This window comes from Leptidea sinapis, chromosome 25 (genome assembly GCF_905404315.1).
Source record: "Leptidea sinapis chromosome 25, ilLepSina1.1, whole genome shotgun sequence".
NCBI classification, from domain to species: domain Eukaryota; kingdom Metazoa; phylum Arthropoda; class Insecta; order Lepidoptera; family Pieridae; genus Leptidea; species Leptidea sinapis.
The window spans coordinates 4,729,987-4,741,350 of NC_066289.1; the positions used below are offsets into that span (position 1 = coordinate 4,729,987).

Here is an 11,364-nt window from a genome sequence, read left to right on the forward strand (position 1 = left end):
CGAAAACCACTTAGGGGCCTCGTCCATGCACATGATTGTGTGAGTGTGTCATTTCGAACGTTTATAGGTAGTTTCCGGTCTGGTACATATGTCTTCTGTGCCGCAACCCAAAATGCAGTGTTTAATTACATATTTTAATTGTATTTAATACATTTTCAATTACTCGTAGTCCGTAATACTCAATGACGTTCTATACATATAGACAATGCACCTCATACAAAATCAAAGCCGAAATATGGCACATGCCACAAATGACATCATAATAAGCTTCAACTGCTATGTATATACATTTCTGCGTTTACTCCAGTTTTTTAAATTTTATTGGTGAATAGGCAGAAATCTAAACACTATTTCAGTTTCATCAGCGTATATTGAATTCAGAACCCGATTTGGACAGTGAAATCATCGGAGTAGCAGTTAGGTATTTTTTAAACCCAGACGAAAAAGAGGGTTGCTATAAGTTTTACGTCCGTCAGTCTGTCCCTATTTTTCAATCAAGATCTGATAAGTTGCAGATTTTTACGTTTTTAATCAAAAATCACATTCATTAGCTTAGGATTTAATAGGTTAAGGTAATCTTTAATGAGAGAAACTAATACTCAAATATTTTATTTACATAAAATAATTAGTTAAACTGGTTATTTAAATGTTTAGTTCCTTGAATAAAATAAAATTTGTCTTTTAGACTCAGATATCTTTTCCAAGGTATTCCTTTTTTGTATATTATGTAGTGTAAGCGGACATCAACATAATAATAATATAATAATAATTCCTTTATTTCAGGCTACAAGACCCATTAAATAAATACCTTATAGTCTAACATACATATGATATATAACTTAAATCTATTTGTATGACAGCTTTTGTCAAATTTTAAATTTGGTTAAATCCAAAAACGCTTAAATCCTTTAGAGGAGAAATATAAATATGCTTATTAGGTTTATAAATTTCCTCATATCTCCCTCTTGCTACCAACTGGCGCCAATTCTCTTTCATTATCTCGTGTACGGGAAAGCTGAAAAATATTAGCTTTTACATATTTGCGATGTTAATACCTAAGTACCTATCAATTATCACTAGGTAACGATACTTCCGTAAGCTATATTAGTTACATACTAGTGCTATCCACACCTTAGTGTGAATAGCACTAGTATGTAATTGTTCACCTATTATAAGCCGTTCGCATTACACAATACAATATTGTTAATCATTGTTGACTAGACCTTTAAAAAATTTATTAACAAAAACACAACCGACTATCTATTGTTTTTGAATAATGTTTTTGAAGTCGGTTGTTTTTTGTTATTTTTTTTTATTTTAGATTTTTAGTGAATCTGAACTACATTAACTAATAATTTGTGTAAATTTGTGTAGATTTACAAAATTTTGCAATGCAGCAATGAACGTAAACGCATTCCAGTTTTATTACAGACAGAAATTCTGCCACAGATCGCATCCTTACTTGTAAGCCGTTAAGGAGTTCCATTGATCATCGTCATATTCAACTACGTAAATTACTATTTTAATACTTTTATTATTTATAAAATAAATATAAAACTATCATCAAACTATATTTGAAGTATATCAATTCCAATAAAAAAAGAATTATCGATATCGGCAGGCGCGATATTGAGTTATTCGTAAATCTGTTGCGCACATGCTTCGGTTCACCCAGTGGAAAGTTCTGAGGTAACAAACATAAAAAACATACCGACAAATTGAAAACCTCCTCCTTTTTTGAAGTCGGTTAAAAAGAGCGACTCTGTTGTTTTCATTTCTGACTGTGTCCTTTCATCTGTCCCATTCTGACAAGCGGGTCTCGTCTGGGGCTCGTCAATAATATTGTACCATATTTAATGAAAAATTATTTGTTTTATTAAATTACTTCCGCTTTTTGCATTTCAATCTTTTATAAATAAAACCTTACCGTTGATAAGTCACACAATCTATTTTTTGAGTCGTTAATGTGTTTTTGAAGCACTTTTTAAGGCTCGTTTTTTTTATGGAATAGCGGGGTACGGGTACGGGTCACCTGGTGCTAAGTGATCACCGCCGCCCACATTCTCTTGCAACACCAGAGGAATCACAAGAGCGTTGCCGGCCTTTAAGGAAGGTGTTCGTGCTTTTTTTGAAGGTACCCATGTCGTATCGTCCCGGAAACACCGCACAAGGAAGCACAGCTTTGTAGTACATGGAAGAAAGCTCCTTGAAAACCGCACTGTGGAGGACCGCCATACATTCAGATGGTGGGGATGATATACTAACTTGTGGCGTGTCGTGAGAAGGTGGAATTCGGCGGCAGGAATCAGGTTAAACAGCTCCTCGGAACACTCCCCGTGATAAATGCGGTAGAAGACATACAATGAAGCGACATCTCTACGCAACGCCAAGTGATCCAGCCGTTCGCAGAGCACTGGGTCCCCGACAATTCAAGCTGCTCTGCGTTGCACGCGGTCAAATGGATCGAGCTGATACTGGGGTGCGCCAGACCAGAGATGACAGCAATACTCCATGTGTGGCCGGACCTGCGCTTTGTAGAGCGCTAGAATGTGGGCCAGCTTGAAGTATTGCCGTGCTCTATTGATGACGCCCAGCTTCTTTGAAGCCAATTTGGCATTGCCCTCCAGATGGCCACAGAATTGGCAATTGCTCGAGATTTCGAGACCCAGTATTCCGATACTAGCCGAGGCTTTAAGGGAAGTGTTATCGAAGAGCGGTGATACGACGAATGGGGTTTTTTTAGTGGTAAACGCGCAAACTTGAGGCTTCTGGGGGTTAAATTGGACAAGGTTAAATTTACCCCATTCCGCGACCTTCTCGAGAGAGGACTCGATAGAAGACGCAAGTTTCTCCAGGCACTGGTTGACGTTTTCCCGAGAGAGACCTGCACGGCCCGTGTATACGGCATCACCAGTGCTGTCATCTGCATAACAATGTATGTTGGAGGTGTCCAACATATCATTGATATGCAGAAGAAACAGCGTAGGAGATAGCACACAGCCTTGGGGCACTCCAGCGCTCACGGGCTTAGGATTCGAGCAAAACCGTCGACAACGACTTGTATGCTGCGCCCAGTGAGAAAGCTGGAGGTCCACTTGCATAAGCTCTCGGGAAGCCCAAATGATGGAAGTTTTGAGAGGAGCGCCTTGTGCCATACATTATCAAAGGCCTTCGCTATATCCAGGCTAACTGCCAGGCCTTCCCCCTTGCTTTCAATAGCCGCCGCCCATCTATGTGTTAGGTACACCAGAAGATCACCTGCCGACCGTCCATGGCGAAAGCCGTACTGTCGGTCATTGATCAATTGGTGGCCCTCTAGGTATATTAAAAGCTGGCATCTAATTATGCTCTCCATGGTTTTGGAGAGCAGGGAGGTAATAGCAATAGGCTTGTAGTTCGCCGTATCCGAACTGTCTCCTTTTTTTGTATCGGATTGACAAGGACTGACTTCCATGAGTCAGGGACTACGCCTTTGGAATAAGAGTGCCGGAATAAATGCGTTAGCACCGGCGTCAACTCAGGGGCACACGTTCTGAGGACGATTGGAGGAATGCCAAATTCAAATTCAAATTGAAATATTTTTATTCAAATAAATAATAATTTTATGATAATAGTGACATTCCTTATTGAAAGTCAAAAAACTACCACCCATTCCAAAATGAATGCCTCAGACCTGAAAAAGAATGGGCGCAACAAACTCAGCGGGCTTTTATTTTTCATCGAATAAATATGTTTACAAAGTAAAATTGTACAATTAAACTTATTATTTAATAGCCTGAGGCCATGCGGCCCGCTCGACTTCCTGACGTCCAACGAAAACAGAGCTCGCCTAACAGTTTTCTGTCTGAACTTCAGGCATAGAGCTCTGACACCGCGGGATGGTCGGCGGTGTTTTTCCGTTGTCGTCAAGAGTCGAGTTGGAGGCGAAAAGAGCGCACAGAAGCTCGGCTTTCTCTTTTGCCGTATGGGCCAGGGTGTCATTCTTTATGTGCAACGGCGGCATGGACGGCTGGTTGAAGTTACCAAGAGCAGCTTTCGACAACGACCAGAACTTGCGTGTTCCGGTCGGGTAACTGGAAAGCTGCTCGCCGATTTTGACGACGTGCTTAGACATCACACGGGCGATTTGCCGCTTAAAAAATCTGGAGACACGGGTATATTTCATCTTAAGAACTTTGCAGTTCAGATCCTTTGTGCCCAGCGCCGCAACCCAAGTTCGATACGCCTGTATTTTGCAGTCAGATGCTGCTTTAACTGACGTATCGAACCAGGGCTGTGATCTGCCACCGATCGGTACTACAGAGCTTGGTGTAAAAGTATCCATGCCCTGCAGTATCACATCGGCTACTGCTACGGCGCAGGCATCGGATCCTTCGAAGGGAAACAAACCTTACCCCAAGGGTAGGATGCAAAAAAGGAACACATCCTATTCCAATCTGCTGACTTGTAGTGCCAAACGCAGCGGGTCGCTGGTGGTCTGCGACGTTGGCGTCGGATGGGCACTACACTCCTGACCAGGCAATGGTGGACGTTCCGAAAGGGGCTTCGACAGAGACCTGGTAACTATCGGGATGTGTAGTCAGCAGAAGATCCAATAATGACGGCATGTGGCTATCCACATCCGGGAGCCGCGTTGGCGACTCAACCAATTGGGACAGACCATACGCCAATGCAAAATTATGCACAGATCGCCCTACGTAGTCTGTGGTACGTTGAAATCACCCAAGACTACGATTTCAGCGGAGGGGATCTGTGCAAGCACGTCGTCAATTGCCTCTTGAACGCAGCCCATGGCCTCCGGTCCTCGACACTAACCTATGCGAAACATAGCGGCACTAGGCCAATACTTCACGCCGGTATTCTGTGCGAGTGTGGTAAGTAACCCGGACGAGTCTGGCCCGATTGTGCTGACGTTAAAAGACGGTAGCGTGACTCTCCCACTTTCAATAAGTCCGTAGTCGCCTCTTACGACATCCTTGGGCCTGGGACTACCCTATTCTTTTTACGCCCCTGGGAAACATCGTTGATTGACACACGACTGAGGAGAAATGTGTGCTTATATTGTATTTAAGCACACTTATACCGTTCCATTAACAGACTGCGAATGATATGTCCATATGTATAGAACGTCATTGGTAATACTAGTCAAACTTGGGTTAAAGGTTCCACAAGCGTCGCTGGTAGTCTTATTTTAGTATCACGTTTTTTGTATGGAGTTGGCGTTCTTCCCGTTAGAGTAATAGTGTTCTGTGCTAATGTGTAAGTACGATGGCATTCCCTTATCATAACACTATTTTATCCGTATACGAAGAGCGAGAGGCGCGTAAAATTCAACGTAGACGAATAAAAGGCATACATTTTACACACTCCGCGCCGCGATATTAGCAAGTGAAGCACCTTTATGCTAGTGTGTGTGCGGTTACGGGGTATACCAGTTACACAATTGTTTTCCCTTAGATAATCATTTATCCTTAAATACTTTTATATTATTGATTATACTTTTTCACAACCCACGACGGCAATTTTAAAATATTTTATTGCGACGCAAATTGATCTGTCACAGACGATGGCAACTCTCATAATGGCGGCCGATTGGCTTGTATTAGTGTAAGTGTGGGGCTATGTATTTACACATTTACCGGCTTGTTTTGGTACCTCACTGTTATGTAAGGTGACACGGAGTAATTATTTTTTTACTCGTCCGTGAAATTTTATGCGATGGCGAAAACCAGTCTGCCCTTTATGTGGTGGAGAAACTTGCCGAATAAAAGGAGCCTTCGACCTTCTGCGGCCTGCCTGTCCACCTCAAGAGTAATCCTCTTTTGATAAATAAACACTTTTCGGAGTTGTGTCCTTTCGTAGGAACGGAATATTATTCTTAAAAAAATTAACAATATACCTACAGTTATTAAAGAATAAAGTTATATAAATAGGTATTGTGCTCTATTCAATTTCTTGCCAATGGAAGGTTTTTGTTACTTTCATTATACATAGTTTTGTACCTCTCTACCACCAGGTAATCAATTAATAATTACGAAACTTTCAAATTCTTTTCATACATTACTATTTTATCTTACCTACCAATAAATAGTTCTTCATTTGCTGCCAATAAATACTAAAAGTACCTACAGTATCTACTTCACCAGCCACAATCTCAGGGATCACCCTGTGCTGTGATCCTGTGATCCTGTGATCACATTGTGCATCAGCACAATGTATTGGCACAAACAGTATTTGGCCCATGTTTCCTCTAATGCTGTAATAATTGTTTATTCCAAATAAAGATATACTTTGTCATTCAATTAATTTATAATAATAATAATAATAAATCATTTTATTTTCAGGAATTACCCATAGATATACAAACAATCTTAACTTAAATTAAATTACATAATACTGTTGAGTAATAATAATTTATGATTGACACCTTATTATATTAACTGTTATATACTCGCATAGCACTTTAAGAATATATTTATTGCTCATGAACGTAACCTATTACAGTTAAAGGGAGAACCTATCTTCAGAATGCAAGGAAACGGCAGACCTAATTTATTTCTTTGATAAATTGATTAACTCACTGAACAGAAATTACAAAAAATAAGAAAAGTAAACCAGAGTGGTTTACTTTTCTTATTCCATATAACATCCATTATTAAGTCCAATAACTTCAAAGTAAGGACAAAATTTAATTTGGGGTGAAGCTAAAAAAGTTAGTTACAGTTGGATTTTTTTTATAAGTGGGCAAACGGGATGGGGAGAGATGAGGCAACCGATCAATGGACATCCGCCTCATCAGGTGTCAAGAAATGTGTTGCCGGCCTTTAAGATGGGAGTATGCTCTTTTCTTGAAGGTCCCTAAGTCATATCGGTTCGGGAAATCCGCATCCGGTAATTGGTTCCACAAAGTAGATGTGCGAGGCAAGATATTTCTTGCAAAACGCGCCGTTGTGGAATTCCAGACGTCAACGTGACGCGGGTGGTACTTTGCACGTAATGTCCAGTGGTGGAATTCTGCCGCTGGAATCAACTCCAACAGCTCCTCTGAACACTCCCCATGATAAATGCGGTAGAAGATGCAGGGAGATCTCTGCAGTGGGGATCTGCTCCAACACGGACTCTGTAGCCATTTAGATATGCTGGAGGAGCAAGTCAGTCTCTGCGTTACCGCTATGGGACTTATACAGGCATGCGTAGACTCTACAGTCTACACGCAACCAGATGATGGATAGGTCCTATCCTTCAAGAAAACTCAGGCGTCGAGAAGAGACATCCTCCCTGATGTAAACGCATACCAGCCCGCGGTATTCAGGATTGTTCCAGATTATACCCCAGGTATGAGAGGTTAGATTTATCAGCCAGAGAAGATATCAGTGTCTCGGTTAAAAAGAGCAGGGCCGGCTTAGCCGTCTCCAGGTGAAAGTGGACGGCAGCTAGATTTGATCGAAGCCCCCTGATCTTGCAAAAGTCCATAGCGATGTGGAGGAGGTCCTAATTGTGGACGCCCAGGGATGGAGTCTCCTGGACTAAGTAGTATATTTTTAGGTCATTTGTATTTAGGAGGGGGAGGGTGTAGGCCTCCGGATACCCCACTCACCGAACGAAACAAGGCGGCAAAGCCGCTATTTCACGCCGTTTTCATGTGGGAGAGTGGTATTTCTCCGGGCTAGTCGGCTTAAATCGATTGTGTCCGTTAGGACCCAACATAACACTACCAAAGATTCTGGTATTTTTAATAAAATCAATAATTATTTTTCCACATAGTAATAAAGTTTGTGTTTAATAAATAGGAAGAGACATGACTTGAAATGAGAGAGAGGCATGCACCAGAATTACAGAAAGTATTTTTGCACGCAATATGCCATTTAAAGGATACCTCTAAAAAGAAATATGCCCATCAATATAGTATAGGTACTAGTGTACACACAAGAGCAACAAGGCAGGGTATTATTAATGAGAAGATTGCCAATATGCTGAAGAATATGATCTCGATGTACAGCTACGCAACCAGCTTGTTTATAAGTAAAGAAAGACCATAATATTTCGGTGCATCCTCTAATGGACTTTTGGGACCCGAATCAATTATTGAAATTAAATGCCCATATGCCCACTCACTTCAAGAAATAAACTATAGAACTGTCCCTTATATTTTGATAGATGAAAATAATATCCTTAAAAAGACAACATGTAAGGTATTGTCTTTTTGAGAATGATGAAAAATGCTCAGCAAACTAGATGATTCTTATAAAAATTACTTCATACAGGAGATTTGGAATAAATATTATGAGTTCTGATTATTATAAAGGCACATAAAACTGACTAGCTCTGAGTTGAGTATTTTATAACTTTTAGTGAAACCTATGAGTTTTTAAATATGGACTCTTCGCCTTCTTGGTCTTATTTTGAAAAGCCAAGTACCTTAATGCGACAATTTTGCATATCATGCGCCATCTTTGAAATGAAATTGTACTATTTAATGAAATGGCACACTACTATACTACAATGGCGGATGATGATCCATGAGCAATATTTCTCTAGAAAACAAAACATGTTTGGGTTGCAATTGAATTATTAGTTGTATTGTATTGAATTATGTATGTATTTGGACCTCATGAGAAATGTCTTTTTTTTTTCACTTATAGGTTTTCACTAATAATCTTCACTCAGAAAGGAAACTGATCGCTGGTCTTGTAATAGGGGAGAGCAGGTAGGATTCGTACAGAGGGAGCATTCGTACAGTGGTCATATTATAACTCCAATTTATATAACTTAATATCCAACACACTGATGCGTTTGTATTTATAAGCGTGACTCCTCGCTTATGCGTATAGTTTAACCGCGGGAGCGGCGTGGTAGTACAACAACGAGTTTCATTGGAACGAGGCGTTACGTGTTTAATACCAATATTTTTTGATCAAATTGTGTTCTAGTTACTTATGGCTCATGAATTCATGCCGTAATTTATAATGTCAGTGTTCATTTTGGGCTAACTTTGACAGTTATTTTTATATTCAATTATTTTTATATTTAATAATGAATGGGGTGGATTCATACTGTACGAATGCTCCCCTTCAGGTCAGATAATGTGATTACTAAGACGTAATTTTATTACAGAATCATACCGCGCATATATATGAAGGGGCAAGTCCCCTACTAACGGGAGAGGTAGTTGAAGATAAGGCCCAGACGTATATGTGCAGGACAACAGGCCATACCTGAAGAAATGGATCCTAATCAACACATCACCATCTTTGCTGTCAGAGCTATTTGCCTTAATTTCATCAACTATAGGATTTATAACACCAGAAATTATCTGACCCAAAATTAGACAGAAATGCATGGAAAACAGCGAAGAATGGAATATTGCCAGGAAATTCAAGAATATATTATGCTGATGAAAAGAACAGATTGGAACTGAAAAATCAAAAGACCTGAAGAAGACGAGCATGAGAGGAAACAAAGAACCAGGGAGATGAAACGCGCTTTACACTTGCTAGCAGAGACAAATATAAAAACTAAACCAAAGAGACAAAAGAAAACTGTAGCGACTGATAGTGAGGACTAGACTCATATAAGTTCAAGAGAAAATTCTTGTTCTTCCTTAGACTAGATGTCTGATGATCTATCATCTATCTATTTACAATGAAAATCCTGTTACGACGGATAATATAAAAGAATGCTTTCTGCCTAAAATAATAAAAAATGGTTCTACATTATATTGGACAGGTGGTAAGATAATATAGCTCCACTGAATACAAGGTTTAAGTACTGAGATCAAAGCAAAGTACCTGAAATCCCGTGTGTGTACAATGTACAATAAAAGATCCATTACCTATTGTTTGTGTTTCAATTCGTAGTATTGATTAATACATACCAATGAGCATATAAGTAATACTGATTGATTCATTAAATAAGAAAACTTTATAAAAATTGTTTTACTATTTTGATTTAACGACAACTGATCAATTGTTTCATGTTTATAAATACTAGAGTGTAAAAAATTATTACTGTCATTAAGGCCAATTCTCAGTTAATTTTGATCTCAATAAAGCTTACGTTGAGTATAAATGGCATTTTAATCACGTTGTACGGAGGCTCACCACTATGTACAAATGTGCCCCACGCCGTGTACGAATGTAGGTAGGGGTTGCATTCGTACAATTTCCAGTTTTTGGAAAAAGCACCACAATTTGGTTATTATACATCCTATCAACATACAACTACGTATTATGATAGCCAGATATGCTAGTAATATAGCAGTATTAAATTTTCGAATTGCTAAAATATAACATTTTACAAGCCTTGTACGAATCCTACCTGCTCTCCACTAAACGTTTCCGGACATTGGAGTTACCAATCTCATTGATCTATCTCTTGCTTGTTTCGTGATTTTTTTTTATTCCGAGAAAATACGGAACTGCTATTTTATACACATATTTGTGTTGATATGACACACCTGAAAAATAAAAGTTATACGGTTATTAAAATAGAACTTAGGGGTTGGACTTAGTATCCCGTAAGGAGGTAAAAAATATTGTAGTTAATAGAGCTTTAGTCCAAGATTAGGTGATAAAATGAATCGTAATATAAAGTAATTGTTATTACTTATTTGTATAAGTTATAATAATTAATTAATTTATAGTAAGTAGTAACTTCCTTTTTTTGCGGAAACTGTCGCCTCTGCTAAATTTGTCACGTTCATTGTTGACTATTGGTATCTATAGGTTATAGGTTATCACGGGCTATTATCCGCAACTCGACGACTACAGCGCGCCTATTTTTCGTGGTGAGGTGGGCGGCTAATCCTGCCAACCCAGCTCCTCAAGGTATTGTATCAAACCTCTGATGCTACCCATGACCTCGGGGAGAGTCCTCGGTTACCCCAGGTGTTTGGCCCGGTATGTAGCCACACTCCTACACTCCAGAATGACGTGTGCGGCTGTTTCATCTACTTCCATGCAGGCTCTGCACAGTGGACTGTCGGTGACACCTATATTAAACAGATGCTTGTTAAAAGGGCAGTGATCCGTTAGTACATGAGTTATTTTTTGTAACCTAGGTCGTGGAAGTTTTACTAGCTTGCGAGAGAGAGCTTGGGGTCTATTAGAGGTAGAGCTTCTTTTGCTTGTTTACACCCACTCACTTCCATTCAGTACTTATTATGTAATTCCTTGGTGTTTTGACGTATTACCGTTGCAGGCCAACTAGGCGGGAGAGGGATAGTTGGTTCTGGTCCTTTTGCTGTCATCGCTGAGCCCCTCCTGGCCAATTCATCAGCGGCATCGTTCTCTCGTAAGTTACTGTGACCCTTTATCCATTGAAGAGGTACTTCGTTGTTATTTTCGCATAACTCCCTCAGATACT

The 11,364-nt window shown here is 39.7% G+C and overlaps 1 long non-coding RNA gene across 1 annotated transcript; it reads right to left on the reverse strand.

Moving 5' to 3' along the window:
• Window positions 1–863: 863 nt before the first annotated feature.
• Window positions 864–11,345, reverse strand: LOC126972139 (uncharacterized). The gene is made up of 3 exons (XR_007731058.1): window positions 11,192–11,345; window positions 10,318–10,990; window positions 864–1,015 (listed from the first exon to the last, which is right to left on the reverse strand). It is a non-coding gene; the product is annotated as an uncharacterized LOC126972139 (long non-coding RNA).
• Window positions 11,346–11,364: the final 19 nt, after the last annotated feature.